The sequence below is a fragment of the Petaurus breviceps genome, unplaced genomic scaffold, assembly GCF_028583685.1.
Source record: "Petaurus breviceps papuanus isolate PSGF00001 unplaced genomic scaffold, PetGlider_PUasm1.0 126, whole genome shotgun sequence".
Classification (NCBI taxonomy): Eukaryota; Metazoa; Chordata; class Mammalia; order Diprotodontia; family Petauridae; genus Petaurus; species Petaurus breviceps.
This window is the reverse complement of record NW_027185655.1, coordinates 27,764,241-27,780,588: the sequence shown is the minus strand read 5'-3', so window position 1 is coordinate 27,780,588 and position 16,348 is coordinate 27,764,241. Positions and strand designations below refer to the sequence as shown.

General features: G+C 36.1%; 1 pseudogene; it reads left to right on the top strand.

The window, feature by feature from the left end:
• Positions 1–669: 669 nt before the first annotated feature.
• LOC138169276 (protein NipSnap homolog 2-like) lies at positions 670–2,583 on the top strand (annotated as a pseudogene).
• The last annotated feature ends 13,765 nt before the right edge of the window (positions 2,584–16,348 follow it).

Below are 16,348 nucleotides of genomic sequence, written 5' to 3'. Positions count from 1 at the left end.
AAGCCTCAGTTCATATGAATGTTGTTTTTATGAGGAAGAAGAATTCCCAAATGCCATGTCTGAGGTGAGGAGTGAAGTCCTGCCTGTGTTATGGCTCTGGAAGTATTCAAAGTACAGATGAGTTGGAAATGTTGTAAAAGGGATCTTTCTTCAGGGGTAAATCAGACTTGTGGCTTCTGAGGGCCCTACCAGCCCTTCTGTGCTTATCCCAAATGGCAGTGTGGATTCCTATACTTAGCTGCCAAACTTTTGGGGAAGAATGTTCCTGCAGCCTAAAGTCAGAGGGACAAAATAGCACAACCATCCAGTCCAATTCAACTGCCTTTAACTTCAGCATATATGTATCTTAAGAGTGGTCTGGCCCAAATGAGCAAATGCACTACTATACACCAAATCTTGAAAACTGCCCACTCCTTTTCTGCTCCACTCTTCCCAACTGTGTATTGACTCAACTTCCCCTCCAACTTAACAACAAATTAATTGTTCTCTCTCAGTGAAGAGCTCTAATCTGTTAACATTGGTCTTTTGGTAGTCATTTTGCCTTGGGGATGTAGTATTTATTGAATGTGAATATTTAGCTTCAAGAGGATAAGTCTTTCATTAGTCCAGCAGTCTGCACTACACATTTCCATCATCACTTTCACGTATTGTTTGTCTCTTCTCCTTACGATGGTGAAGTCCATTAAATGCCAATGTTTGTTGTGGGGGTGCGTCTATGAAGTTTTATTGCATTTAGGTAAATGGAAGATAGTGTTGGTGATGAGAAGGTCCTGAGATGCACAAATCCTCAGTAGTAAGTGACCCTTGCTGTTGCTGTTTCCAACTCCCTTCCTCCTTAGGACTCCCTGCCAAGTCTGATAATCTAAGCCTACTCTAGCATTAAAGTTACCCAGAATTATAACTTGTCCTCTTTGGGCTCTCATACTCTACTTCAGAGAGTGCAGCTCTGATGGGCTGGCCATGTTGTTCAAATGTAAAAGTATGCTTGCCAAAAAGACACTTTTATGGAAAACTCACAAAGGGCAAGAGTTCACATGGTGGTCAGAAGCAAAGGACACTCCCAAGGTCCCCCTTAAGAACTTTGGAATTGATTTGTGACATGGGATACACTGCACAGGTCTGCTCAGCATGGCATGCCCACATCAGAGAAGGTGCTTTGATCAGTGAATTGAATTGAGCAGAATTCAAGTATCTCAAAAGAATCATGTGATGCTCAGTTATAGAGAATTTACCCCAAATGTTCACATGGACTATTTGTGCTCAATCTGTGGTAGAACATTCCAAGCTCGTGTTGGTCTGATCAGCCATAGTCAAACACACTGTAACTTAACTATAGCAAAATGATGTCATTTAGCTCCTCTTCAAGAAGGAGTAGAGGCAACCATATTTATCTCTCACGAATTTTGCTCCATGCATCGCATAAGAAATAATTTCTTACCCAACTCCGATTTGTTAAATTTCAAAATATAACCTCTGGTGGGGGAAGGATCATGCCCACCCATCCCCCCGCACCTGCAGCCCGCCCTCAGGAGCCTGACAATTTGTATCAACACACCTCTTGAAGATAAATGGTGAAAATCTTTGTCTGGATAATTAACCCAAAAAAAGATACTCATCCTAATCTCCTAGTCAAAAAAGAAACAAGCATTCTGTACAAAATACAGTTTCATGGTGTCAGGTGGGAATGACTGTAAGCATACTATCAAATTTGTCAAGAGGTAGGGGCGGCCAGGTGGCTTAGCGAGTAAGAGCACCAGCTCCAGCATTGGGTGACCTGGATCAAATCCGGGCTCAGACACTTAGCACCCACCCAGGAACACCTGGCCATGTAACCTTGAGCAAGTTACTTAACCCCAATTGCTTTAAAAACAACAACAACAAAAAATTGTCAAGAGGTGCTGCCAGAGATTCACAAAGAAAAACACTATCCTTGCATGTTGGTGGGGCCTTATAATACATAGTATGGGGAGCAAGATCAAGCTGCCTGCCTCTAGAGGTATGAGGGAGGCTACCCCACTCTCAATGAGGTTATGAGTAAGCACAGAGAAAATAAGGAATTTGTGGCCTTCCATAAGGAAAGAGGCATCATATTGATTTCTCAAAAGAATCAGCTGGGGGCAGCTAGATAGCACATTGAGTAAGCCATGGAGTAAGGAGGTCCTGAGTTCAAATCCTGCCTTAGGCAATTGACACACTTACTAGCTATGTGACTTTGGTCAAGTCACTTAAACCCAATTTCTTTGCCTTTCCTCTCCCCCCCCCAAAAAAAAATAGAACCAGATGCTATTGGAGTTGAGTTTCTGGAATGAACCTGTCCCCAGACCAGAGCCTAATACATATGAATTCAGGTCTTACCAACTTAGACCAGAAATGTGATTGAATGAGGCAGCTATTAGGCTCATACAAATCGTTGTAGGCAGGACAATAAGGAAGCAGCTGGAAAGTTTTTCTCTCCCAGTGGGCAGTTATATATGGTACATCATCTTTGGACTTACAAAGATCTGCAGTCTAGGGAAAACACTCAGAGTGCAGCATAACATAAACACAGCTGGAAGGAATTGGTATGTTATGCAGTGCTCCTAATTCAGGAAAAGAATCATGATACCCCTGAAAATTTTACCCCTCAATTAAATTTGGAATTAATTGTCATGTGACCACATAGATTTCAGTAACAAGTATTTATCTTAATTTTGTGGTATATGTGTTATTATAGTGTGTGTATGTGTGTATATATGTACATATATATTATATGGTATATATGATATTGTGTATCATGGTAAGAAACATTGAAATAAAAAAAAAACTGCTGGATGTAGCTTATTAGAGAGATTTCTTTAGACTCTAAATGTTCACATAAAAGTTAATTGCAAAAGAAAATTAGCTTATTCTAACAGTACTCAGTGGTCTTTTGTGAATTATCACTGTTTTGATTTAATATACCTTACCCAATCCCAGTGGGGATAAGAGGAAACAGACTACATTTTGAATCATCTCCTAATAGGAACTCACTCATGAAACCAATCTATTGATATTTATTTATGATAAGCAAATCTACTGAAGAGTTACAGGCTTCAGATTATTTAACTTCTCATTTCAGGAAGAATTCTGAACTCTAAATGTTCACTCCTAATTCTGCCATGGTTATTCCAGCACTTTTTCTGACTATAGTACTAGGAACAAACCATGAACACGTGTACCCTGTGCTTGAAGATGTTATAATCTATCCTCCTCTGTAATCAGCTGTGAATCCTAGGAGACTGTGGCATGACCAGTCTGGTACTGGCTGACATGTACACCTGAGCTAGAATGCAGTTTTGATAAAGCATTACGATGATGTCTATATGAAAAAAGGAATCACTTCTTTGTACCTTTCTTTGTACTTCATGATCTCTAGTTTTGAAATAAATACCTTGAAAAGCTCTATTTTGGGGGGGAAGGGGGGTATTTTTTTTCTCTAAATGAAACACATAGCATTAGGAAAAGAGGTTTTATTTTATTAACAGTTCCATGTGACCTCAGATGCATTTTCTGAGTCAATATTTTAATAAACGTACAGCAGATATTTCTGAGGCCATGTGAAGGTAGTGCTTGTTGAGGTGTTAAGGTTGACATACAGCATAGTACTCTGCCAAGTTCTGTTTGATTTCATTTCTGAATACAGTATACCAATTTTGTTCATGTCTGTAATAACATAGAAGTCCTATTAAAATAAACGTTTTGTCTGACCCAAAGTTTAAAAATTGCTCTGTGAAATACAGTGTATACAAATATCTTCTTTGATGTCTAACTTGTAAATGTCAAGGCTTTTCTGCAAAAGCATAAGTCAATAAAATAAAAGTCAATAAAATCCTTTAAATTTTATATATATATATCCTCTGTAGTTTGCAATAAAATATTACTATCATCTAAGGATTGTCACCTATTTTCCAAATCTTAACCTAGTAATCACATCCAGAACAAGTTACCAGTAGTATTTAAAAATTATATGTATCAAATGTAAAAAAGGAAAAAAAATGTCATTTCAGACTACAAATATATTAGTTTTCTTCTCCTCTAAGTTTGCAGTGGACAAATATAAACCGTGTTATTGGGAGTTGTTGGAATATGGGTAATACAATGAAAAGAGAACTGGCATTGGATTCAGAGGATGTGGGTTTAAATCTTTCCTTTCCTACTTTTTTTTTCTATCTATGACCAAAAGTAAATTGCACAACCTTCCTGATCTATAAAAAAGGAAAACTGATATTGAATGACTTCCAAGATCTTATACTTGCATCTAAACATGCATCAACCAATTTGCAGTAACTATGCTATCCTAAACATTTTTTTTAAGCAATCAGGGTTAAATAACTTGCTCAAGGTTATATAGTCAGGTGTTTCTGGGTGGGTGCTAAGTGTCCGAGCCCAGATTCGATCCCAGGTTATCCCGACTCTGGGGTCAATGCCCTTACTCGCTATGCTACCTGGCCGCCCCTATCCTAAACATTTTTTAAAGTTTTTTTCATTTTAATATGGTATTAGAAGACCATATTTTCCCCCAAAGAAACTGCATAGACCATTGCTAGAAAATTAAAAAAAAATTCTAACTGCTCCCAATAACTAATATTAATAACCCTTCAATTTGTTGGAGATTCAGGCTACTGCTCATACCTGTATTTAATATTGTTTTAAGTCAGTCAGCCATTAAATAAAAGTTTCTGAAATTTCAGCATCTCCTCTTTCATTATTTTCTTTAATTAAAGCTGCTGAGAAACATTGATTGAAAGGCCTTTTATCCTCTTATTGCCTTTTAAAATTCTTTAGCTCAGTCCTTTTATACTCTTCCTTAATCACAAATGCAAATACAATTCAAAGTGTAATCAGTAGCTGCCTAAGGAGAGCATTGAACAAACTGGGTTGTCATGGAAACCTGGAAGTCAGTCCTTGACCAGATAAGAAATAATACCTGTTTAGGTGTTTATAGTTATTATGTGCATGAGGTGTTTTTTAAATCAGCTGTTAAAACAAATAAACAAAAATCCCTCTGGGATATACTCTCTGTCCTTCTTCTCCACCCTACCCCCCACAGTGGGTTCACTCTCTAAGTACTTATTTCAAATGGGTATGCATAAATTTAACTATTATTCCACACCAATGCAATAGTCTGTTTCTAGATATGAAGTTGGAAATGCATAGTCTGAGTCATTACAAGCATAAAAATACCACCAGTAGCAATCAATATTGAGTACCTAGCATTGTACACAAATAAATAATTACCTTTATTCTGTGACCTCTTTTCACTGCTATTAACTTTTCCTTTCATCTGCTGTATTCTAATTTCACTCTCTCTGGGTAAAGAATTACTTCCCATATAAGCTGTTCTGGGAAATTTGGTTGAGTTATTTAAATGTGCAATATAAAGGTCATCTGACTGTTTCATGGTGAGTAAATATGTTCAGTTATGATAATGCTACGAATCACTCTTTTTTAGTTCAAATATTCCTTCAAACTATTAAAAAGGGGCGGGGTCAAATTATATGTCTGAAGTGAAGAGGTCAGTACCACATTGGTTTTGAACATTGTTAAACTCCAGCTGTTAATAGGACTTGATTAAAATTCATTAGTTATTCATTGTCTCTGCAAAAGGTAATAATTGCAATTTATGCTATTACTTTTGTCCCTAGTGCCAGGGCCTTGCAGTTAGGTGGGTAGCAAGAACTTGAAGCACTTACTTGTCTTTGCTGGTTTAGGATCTAAATTGCCATGCAGAATTACCAGATAACTGAAAACCAAAGAAATGAAGAAAAAGTGTTTCTGTTCTATCCTGTGTGATTAGGGGTGACAGAGGGCATCTTTTTCTTAGTTATTCATTCATGAGTAAATGAGATGGCTTATTGTTATTTGAAAAGATGCTTTAGTGGAAACAGCATTGGTCTTTGAGTCAGGCAGACCCTGGCCCACATTCTATCTCTGACATTCACCAGATGTATAGAGACAAACAAGATGGTTCCTTTCTCAGATCCTGAGATTCCTCAACTCAAAAAATGGAGATAATATTATCTGTCATGCTACATCAGATGTTCTGAGACTCTAGCAATGATGATCTTTTGTGTACCCTACAAACTTTAGAGAATTTTATAAATGTCCGTTATTAATATGATTATAACAGAAATCACCCTGCAGGTGAGGTTGGCTTTATTATTTCAGAGTTACTGCTAAAGCAACTAGAATGGAGAAAGGTTGGTGACTCCTTTAAGTTATTGAACGAATCAACTTTCAGGAAAAGACAATTTGTTCCTTTAAAAACTGCCTTTAGGGAGCAGCTAGGTGGTACAGTTAATAGAGCACTGGCCTTGGAGTCAGGAGGACCTGCTTTCAAATCTGGCCTCAGGCACTTAACACTTACTAGCTGTTTGACCTTGGGCAAGTCACTTAACCCCAATTGCCCTCCAAAAAAAAGCAAAAAGAAAAATAACTTCCTTTAGAGTGGGCCTTGCTGTCTTCCTGACCTCCCAGGTTTAGATTTACAGACCTAGTCATGTATAGGGTCTAGTACAAAAGGTGATAACTTTCCGTCAAGATCATCATTAAGCAGAAATCTCTTCCTCCTTGAAACTCTCATAGCAAAATGTTGGTCTCTATTTGTTTAAATCAATATGTTCCGGGTTTTTTATTTGTTTGGGAATTTGTTTAGTCTACCCAACATATTATAAACTCCTTGACTTTTGAAAACTATTCTTTATCTCCCTCATATCCTAATGCAGTTTTGCTTATAATAGCAGCTTAAGAAATGTGGTTTAAGGGTGGCTAGGTAGCACAGTGAGTAAAGCACTGGCCTGGGGGTCAGGAGGATCTGAGTTTGGGTCTGGCCTTAGACACTTAACACACACACACACACACACACGCACACACACACACACCAAAAAAAAAAAAACTAGCCGTGTAACCTTAGGCAAATTACTTAACCCCAATTGCCCTCCAAAAGGCAAAAAAAAATGTGGTTTGTTGATTTATAGAGGCCTATAAGTAAAAATATTTGACTAAAAACATGAACCCAACATTAGATTGAGAAGAATCAAGAAAGTAGATTAACTTTGCCTTTGCCATTTCATTTCCTTGTTGATTTAATTTCCCCTCATATACCCACATGTTCCACATTACATTATGAAATGTATACCTCTAAATGGTCTTTTCCTTGTAGTTTTACTTTTTGTCTCACATATTTGTCAAATCACTTGATCGGTGAATTGTTCATTAATTTATGGAATTATTTGTTGAATATAAGGGAATGGAACCACAAGGGATTCCCTCTGAGTCATACTGGGGCAGGCACACTCAGTTCTCTGGATACTTTTTGGAAACACCACAGTGACAGTAGAGAGTTCAGTCACATTTTAAAAGGGCATGAATGGTACAGGGGCGAAAAGGACAGAAAGTACTGTGACAAACAATGTGGGGGCAGGATTTAGAGAGGCAGACAGTGAGGACTGGTGTGGGATGGTGGAGCATGGCAGGCAGTACAGGGAAGAGAATGGGGAGGGGAAAAGTCACGTATGTAACTATGGATCAGAGTTGGGAACTCTAGATTTATGGGGACCTTGGCAACCTGAAAATTTGGTTAAAAGAGGCAAACAGGTAAGGTGGCATACAAATTCATATTGTTTACTTCCTTAAAGCTAGACAAAGCTAACAAACATGTCTGTACATGGAGTCAGAATGTAGAATCTGACTGACTGATAAAAGAATGACCAGGCTTAAATACATTTTAGAACAATCCTGATTCAGGTTGCCTACGTCCCTCAGATTTATGGCTCCAGACGTGTTTAACTATACGATGAGAAAGGAAGTTTCTTAGTTGATTAATACAAGATGACTGACAAAGTGTCAGTTGGAAATTACCATTCCAAGATACGTATGTTTCCCCTGTATAGCATATGTCCATAGGATACAAACAGAAGAGAAGTCCCACTGTTCAAGACAAAGTCTGATCCTGCGCATCCTATGCTTTAGTGGTTACAAACAGGAAGAATGCTCCTGATAGGCCTCATTTGGTCATAAAGTTGCTGACACAGGAAAGGGCATTTTTAGAGCAAAGCAAATTGTGTCTGGTTGATTAGTTCAGGCTTTGGCATTTATTGGGGTTCAAATGATCTGAAAGAGACATAAAGGTACTTGGGGGCAGGAATTTGGGGTCTTATTTTTATAGTTCTGTGGGGGACAGACTCTTTTTCTTTCCCACTTTAGGATTAATTCACTAGCATATCCACAGCATTTCGAAGTTGAACTTATCATCAACATTTGGTGTTCAGTTGGTCTGACTACCCATGTCTGGAACTCATTTGAGGCTTTAATACATCATAGCAGTTAAACCCTCCTCACACTAAGGCTCTTACAGTAAGGCCTAGCTGACTTCCCCTCATTTAGCAGTTAACTTATGATACATTTTGCAACCGTAATGTTTCTTTGATCTGTGGGATAGTCTGTAAGTAACTTCTAGCTTTCCCTTTGCAAGATTGCTTCCTGTTACTTTTACTTTATACTGGCTACTTATAAACTTAATAAATCAACCAGAAAAGGGGAGATGAGGGGGAAGGTCAAGGTATCAGAACAAGATACATTTTAATGCAATTGGTCTCTATAACTTTTCTCTATTTTGTAAAGGGCAGAGGATTACAAAGATCTCAAAAAGAGAGCAAGAATTGTGAAGGGTATAACAGCACTATTCTATTACAGACTTTGTAATTGAAAGGCTTGTCCTCTGAAGTGTGGATAAGGAGTCAAGCTTTAAAAATTGTTCTTTCTGAAGACAATACCAACTATTAGTATTTATTAAACCTGGAATATCTCTTTGACCCGCTCATTTGATGAAATTAATTCACCTAAACTACTCCTGAAGTCATCTTCTAATATTGTTTCAGGGGAATTAACTGACACTCATGGAATTGACATCATCAGACTAAAGTATTTTAGATTAGTATATTTACATCTGCCTGCCTGTCTGTCTATCTGTCTGTTAAAGAGTAGAACTAAACACACATACAGGCCTAAAATCTCAGTGTCTACTCTGATTGAGTATGAAGGTCACCCTGGTTTCTCCCAGATCTTCTTAGTGGAATACAAGATCTGGAATGTTCTACCATATTGCAAAGGTTTTAAGTGTCTTCTTTCAACAAGATATTTTTAAGTATTTTTCTCTTCACTTGCAATGGTGAGCCTAACTTCCAGAAATGATCCTCCCCAGTTCCTGGGGTACAGCTGTCTTGATAAGTGAGTGCGAAATTATGAAATCTGTGACCCCAGCCCATGTTCAATAGTCTATCTAGCCATCCACCAGGAAATCAAGGTTTACCTGGGCATCTTGTCATTTTCCCACTCCACTTTCTATCTCTATCTCTGAAAACAGTAAGTAATTAGTGCTACTTTGGTAGACATGAGTATGATAATGGCTCATCACAATCCCTGTGATACTCTAGAACAAAATTCCCTTTGCAAATTATATGCATGTATATATGCACATATGTACACATACATGCCCACGTGACCATGTATATTCATGTAGATATGTACATATAAGCACACATACATGTATGTGTGTGTTGTGTGTGAGTGAGACAAAGAGAATCTTCCTCATTAGAATGTAAACTCCTTGTGTCCTACAACTCACTGCTTTACTTTTGGATTTGCATTTCTAATACCTAGCTCTATATACCTCTTTACATAGATGCTTAATAGTGCTAGTCATTGAGTCATTCCAAAAACCAACCTAGCAAAGTGATGAGAGGTTATCCCCTTCAGGCTGGCCATTAAATAATGGTTCTTGTGACTCATGAAACAAAGGAAACACAACGTGCCCCTCAGACCTCTGTGCTCCCCTGGGTCTTTTTTCTGGGACAGTAGCAGAATCATTTAAAAATAAATAAAAAGTACTAAAAATTTCAGTTTTAAACTGTCTGTAACCATTAAGCCTAGCTGTTGGTACTCTATGTGTGAGATACTTCTCCAATAAATCCCAGGTAGACATCCTATTAGATTACAGTAACTAAATCATATCAGGTTTGACATTCTTGTTATAAGTGAAAGAGAAAGACAAAAGAAAATGACCAATAAATGAAAAAAATGGTTCCCAGTTTCTCCTTGAAGAGGCAAATAAAGAAGTTCATGGAGTTGGTCATCTCATATCATCCTGTTCATGATGGCATTTGAAAAAAGACCACCATGAAAATCATTACAGTTTATGAGCTAAACTATGTTTCAGAGAGTGAGGTAGAGAAATTATATGGATAACTTATTGAAACAAACACCCCTCCCCCCATACACAAACAATTATTCAGCATATAAATGAATACTAAGTGCAATTCAATGCATCAACTATTGTCATATCCTAAGAAAGCTTAACTGATATAAATCAGCTATGTATGAGGGGAAAAGAAAGTAGAAACTATTTCAGTGAGCACACATTCGGGCTCCTTGTCAAGCAGAGGTGATAGAAGCTTGTTTGTAAAAAATAAAATCTCATATAGGAGAAAAGTGTTAGACTATAAAGAACATTGCTTCAAAAAGAGCAAGAAACAATGGAGGTAGAAAAAGAGGGAAAAGTTTACATAATACTTTGTAAGATACCCAACTAAGGGCAGCTAGGTGGAGCCGTGAATAGAGCACCAGCCCTGCACTCAGGAGGACCTGAGTTCATAGCCTACCTCAGACAGTTAACACAAAGAACTAGCCATGTGACCTTGGGCAAGTCACTTAACCCCAATTGCCCTGCAAAAAGCGAAAAAAAAAACAACAATAACAAACAAAAAGATACCCAAGTAAATGGAGTCATCCCTAAAATATTTAAAATAAAGCTAGAATGAGGACAAGGAGTAAAAGAAATACAAAAGGACTAGTACATTTTTTTAATATAACAAATCCATTTCTCCATCAATAATTGTGAAGCTAAGACATTTGGAATCTAATCCCACAGTCCTTGATTTGTTCCCTGAGGAAGTAGAAACAGTGCTAAAGAAAACAAAGATGTTAAGAATAGCTAGAATAGATATGCCCTATGTAGGAGGCAACAGAATCATGAGAGATGACAGTTATATAAAGGGATCAATATTCAAATTATCTGAAAGATAGGATTCCAGAGTCTAAAGGAAAAAAAATTGACCTTGTTACCTCTTCCCTGAAAACACTTCTGAGATAATATTAATAACTAAAATCCATATAGCTGTTTTGCCATCTCTATATTTTTTTGTAAGTGCACATATTCATTGAGAATATTCTTGATGAAGTTATGAGAAATGACCTTTTGCCAATGTTTTTCTACAGTAGAACACACACTTCTATCACACGCGAGTGAAAAAGAATTGATTGTATTAGTCTTTTTTGCTAGATTTATATTACCTTTCCAGTCCCTATAAAAGTCTAGTGATCAAATAAATCTGAACTTGCTTTAGATTTATTTATTTAGATAAAATCTAAAATAATCTAAATTTGAAAAACAGAACAAAAATTTTGTATCCCATATAATGGTGGAGATTATGAATAAAAATTTGGATAAGATTATGGATAAGAATTTCAAAATTACTGGAACCCAAAGATACTTCAAAACAGATAAAATTAGCAAAGAAATGTGGGAGGGGAAAGGATTCTCTTAGCAACCAAATCATTCCTAGCTAATGTTTCCTATTATAAAAATAACCCAGTTCATGTACATAGCTGACAAACTGATAGTCCTAAAACCTAGGTGACTCCCATTTTCTCACCCTCCATCATCATCAAAATGGCCTTATATCCATGTATTCTGATTCTTAGAGATGTGAGGAGTGCTCATCTCCTTTGCACCAAATACCTGAAATATCCTCCCTCTTCATCTTTTCTTTGTGAAACCCTACCTTCCATCAAGGTAGAACTTATGTGCCACATACATGTCGCATTTCTTTAACCTCCCAAGATTTAGTGCTATCTCACTTTGTAATTTGCTTTGCTATATTCTACACTTATTAACCTTTGTAGGAATTGTATCCCAACAACTGAATCCAAGTTCCTTGATGGTAATAACTCTTTCATTTTTTTTTTTATTCTATAGCCAAAACCTAGAAGACTACTTTGTATGTAGTAGATATTTAATTATCTACTAATCATTGAAATAAATATACAAATGGGTATTACACAATATTTTTTTCTCTTTCATCTATAAAAATATCCTCAGAACATGTATACAATATGGACTCATCTTACCTAAGAAATATTTCTTCATTTACAATACAGGACAGTTTGAAGCTGTCAGTGATTCAATCTTATTTCCTATAATGTTTGCAGTCAAGCTATTTTAAGGCAATAATTATGCATGGGCAAACATATAGTGAAATGTGTGCTTTGAGTAAGATTTTTGGTTTTGGTTTTTGCTTTCTTTTTATTTGTGTATGTTTCATTTTTCCTTCTAACTTAAATGTTCCTCCAAAGACAGAGAAAAACTTGATGGAACCAAGCAGTGAATCCTGTCTATGGAATTGTGCTCTCAAATAATGTTTGCTTTGGCTATAGTGTGAAGTTTTGAATTTAACATTATAAACACATCAAACTAAAAAGATGTCTTCAAAAACTTATTTTGAACTTGGCAGATATTCTTAAACTTACTAATTGCATCAGTAAAAACCTTTTCAAAATAATATATAATGCTTTTCCAAATTTGATGGCCAGATTTCTACATATGTGCTTGGTGGGGGTGGGGGAGATCATAGTAAAATGATTGCCTTTACTACACTTTGCAAGATAATAGTCTTTTTATGTAGATTTTGGTATTCTTTTTTATTTTTTACTTTTTGGAAGGCAATTGGGATTGTGACTTGCCCAAGGTCACATGGTTAGTTTTTGTCTGTGTGTGTGTGTGTGTGTGTGTGTGTGTGTGTGTGTTAAGTGTCTGAGGTCTGGTATTCTGTTTGACAGCTTTTTTTTTTTCATGAATTTCAACATTATAACTAAGGAAGAGGAAGTTGAGTAGCTTCACTTATTCCTTACTTTATTCCTATTTTATTTCTAGCCTTTAGTTTTCCTGTATTTTCTCAGTGTTTCAATGTAATTCATCCACGGTGTAATTATCCATATTGTCTTGTTTCACCAGCTGTGGTCTCCTCTTGTGTCTAAAATGATTCCATTATTGTAAATTTGGTTTGTAAACAATAAGCTTAGCTTTTTCATTTAAGAATCTTCCATTAAATCTTGGTAAGTAGATAGCTAGGATTACTGATATGATCACTGTTTCTAAAGTGGTTTCTCCAGTTATGCCCCAGCAAGAAATAAATAATACACTCTCAAATTTCAGTTATTCTTTGAAATATTTACAAATTTTATTGTTATTAAGAATTGGGTTTTCTTGAGTCATATATACACATACACCTCTGGGCACAGACAGTGAAACAAATTCACACACACATTTTCATTCAGTATTCAGTTTTAGGAACTTTACTTTGGCTCATTTTCAAGTAAATGCTTTTTACATAATTTTAAATTTAATACCAGCTCTTCACCAAGAAATAAAAAATGTATGTGCTTTCAGGGAAACTGCAAATGTTCAGTATATGTGAGTCTAGGAAAACAAATAATCCATAGAGGAAAATTGGCATTGGGTTCCATCTGTTCTGACACCATGTTATCATTTCTGTCTTACTGGATCATAGAAACACCACTCAAATATCAAGCTGATCTATTCCTGCTTCAATAAAGCATGCTAATACTTGCACCTTTCTCCAACTTAATTTATTGAGCATCAAGAGCCCAGGATATAAATACATTAATCAGGACAATGAACTATTTCACATTTTGTAATTTATGAATCCTGTCCTGAAATATTATGTCATGATTGAAACAAATGAATACATCTTAGAACTTCCATTTAGCTAAAGGGTAAAAAACATTGAGATTTCTTTATCATTTGAAAGAAATTGCTATGAAATTTACATTTCTTCAATAAATGAGTTATTTGGTTTCAAGCTAAGGGTTATACCTAAGCTTTATATATCAAACTCTCCTTTTTGTCTTACTTGAGTTCCTAAATATTATAGAATTACACAAGCAGAAACTTTTTTCAACACCCAAAAAATGAGGAAAAAGAAGTTTTTATTAGCAAGACTTTTGAGACACCAAGGCTACTCGACACCCAGATATTATTATCACCCCACATAGGACATAGGTGCTTGTTCTTCTGCTAGAAAAAGCAGCAGCATCTTCATTATTTTCAAATCAAACTGGCATTACTCAGAAATGTTTTCCTTAAGTTTCTTTTTTCCAAAGGCCCATTTATCTGCATCTTTCATTTGGAAATTAATACCAATAGAGATTTTTACATTTAGCAAAAACACAACTAGCGCTTTTGCCTGAGAGAACTGGTTTTGGCAAGGTCTGTGTATAATTTAACAGCATGTTATACTTCCCAGTTAATGACTCAAGTAGCATCCTGCTTCCCACACCAAGATATCTAGTGAGTGTAATGCCTACTGGGTAATTGATACTATAGGTTGTCATGAAACATTTGACATATTGAATTTTATTGGAGGAAGAAAAAAAATGCTGATTCTCCAATTAATTTCATTGCCTTTCCGCTCCTATTCACTGTCACTAACTAATCTGATATAGCCTTTCTCAGTAAAAGGCAGTGCAGCAATTGGATTTCACTTTAGTGTCACATTTTTTTTTACCATTTTTAGCAATTAAATTGTGGAAAATAACTTTTTTTATCCTTAAATTGACAGTGATTACAAATGCTTTGAAAGTTTAAAAACCGGGTGCAGCTAGGTAGTGCAGTGAATAGAGCACCGGCCCTGGAGTCAGGAGGACCTGAGTTCAAATTCGGCCTCAGACACTTAACACAAAAAGAACTGGCCATGTGACCTTGGGAAAGTCAATTAACCCCCAATTGCCCTCCAAAAAGTAAAAATAATTTTAAAAAGTTTAAAAACCACCTGTTATCAGGAAATGGAATGGGGAGTACATAACTGTTCTGACAGTAAACTAGTAAAGCAAACATTAATATTTCCCCAGTAAAGACAAGAGAATTTTTAATGAAAACATTTCCCAAGTGTTTTCATTTTTCTCTTCTTTTGTCATGGAACTTGTTTAATACTTGATTTTTTTTTGCTTTTTTTTTTTTGGAGGGCAATTGGAGTTAAGTGACTTGCCCAAGTTCACACAGATAGTCTTTGTGTTAAGTGTCTGAGGCAGGATTTGAACTCAGGTTCTCCTGACTCCAGGGCCAGTGCTCTATTCACTGCACCAACACTACCCCATGTAGCCATCCATATCATGGAAGTTTTTATGGATTTTTTTCTGATAGCTAATTGTCTAGCCCTAGTTTGACTATTTGAACAAATTAATGAATATTTGAAGACACTTTGATAATATATCATAGATGATTTTTTTTTTTTTACTTTGGATGTTAATTTATTTTTGGCTTAAAATTTTGCTTCTAAAAAGAACATCATAAATCTCAAATGCTGACCATAAAATATCCTTCTATCCTTAAATATTTGGATTACCTTTTCTTTTTCATTGTAGAAAACTAATATAATTTGAAGAAAGAGGAGTTAGCTTTAAGGTTACTTAATTCTGCACTTAAAAGAGTGATAAGGCACAATCCTTGGGAAGATGATGTGCAAGGAAAGCCTGTGTTTCAGCTCTGCTTCCCCCATTAGTTAGTTCTTGAGACTTTGGTCTCAAGGTTTTGGTCAGCATGACTAGTTCTAAAGTGAGAAAAGTTGATGCAATGATTTCTTCATCCTTCAAAATACCCTATCTGTGGTACTATGGACAGGGATAGGTTGGGGCATATCTTTTCATTCAACTCCTGCTTGATCTTTCATTTTGTTAAATTTACTTTTGATTTTTTGTTATGTGCATGAGCTTTCCACTTTCTTTATCATAGTTACTTAGTATATTGTTTTCTTGACTCTGCTTAATTTACTCTGCATCAATTCATATGGATTTTTCCATTCTTATCTATATCTTTCAGCATAGCAATAGTACATTACATTCATGTACCACAGTTTGGTTTATTCTTCTCCAATTGATGGGCATCTATGTGGTTTCCAATTCATAGCTATCACAAAACATTCTGCTACAAATATTTTGGAGTTTATAGTTTTTGTTTTGCTTCTTATTGTTGACTTCCTTGCTGTATGAGTCTAGTAATGGAATCTCTGGATCAAAGGATATGGACCTTTGTAATGGAAATGCAAATTTAAAGATCTTCCCTGCCCCTAGGCCCTTTGATAGGCTTAAGAGACTCTGAGAACCTTCCTTGATTTGAAAAATATACTCTGCCTCCTAATAAGCTGAATGTGGTCACATGGAGCCTGTGGCAGAAGCTTGGTTTTCAGGAATGCCCACA